The sequence below is a fragment of the Sinocyclocheilus anshuiensis genome, unplaced genomic scaffold (genome assembly GCF_001515605.1).
Source record: "Sinocyclocheilus anshuiensis isolate Anshui unplaced genomic scaffold, SAMN03320099.WGS_v1.1 scaffold2490, whole genome shotgun sequence".
NCBI lineage: Eukaryota > Metazoa > Chordata > Actinopteri > Cypriniformes > Cyprinidae > Sinocyclocheilus > Sinocyclocheilus anshuiensis.
This window is the reverse complement of record NW_015555992.1, coordinates 28182-28736: the sequence shown is the minus strand read 5'-3', so window position 1 is coordinate 28736 and position 555 is coordinate 28182.

Genomic DNA, 555 nt, shown 5'->3' with positions numbered 1-555 from the left:
ACTAAATTAGTTTTAATCATTAAATCACCACCACAGCGTCTTGTCTCCATTGGCAACACGCATGATTTGTGTCGACTGCAAGTGACGTCACAGGTAACGGAGAGTGCAAGTGGCGATTGCAAGTGACTTCGTAATTTAGTTTCTTTTGTCTTGTCTTCACCATCTGGCTACTGTTGTAAAATGTTGAGAGATTCAAACAAAAAGTAATCAATAAATAGAACAAAATATAAAATAAAAAAAGACTGCAAGTGACGTCGCTAGCGGAAGTGCAAGTGTCTGAGATTGCAAGCCTGAGAATGCACGTCTGAGAGTGCAAGCGCCAGCTGCAGCCAGACCCTTCTCAACTAAGCACTCCTATATCCTATTATATAACCCACTATGACTGCAATTATTTGTTTTCCTGAATTTGGACCTTCATTTAATAAGCTGGTTATATTGAATTCCTGGCATCCTACTGCTTGTATCATATGATGCGATTTAAAATTGTCCTTTCTCTTTGGAGTGTTACAAGCTCTTGGTGCATAAAGAAGATCTGTAAAGTTGCAAAGACTAAAG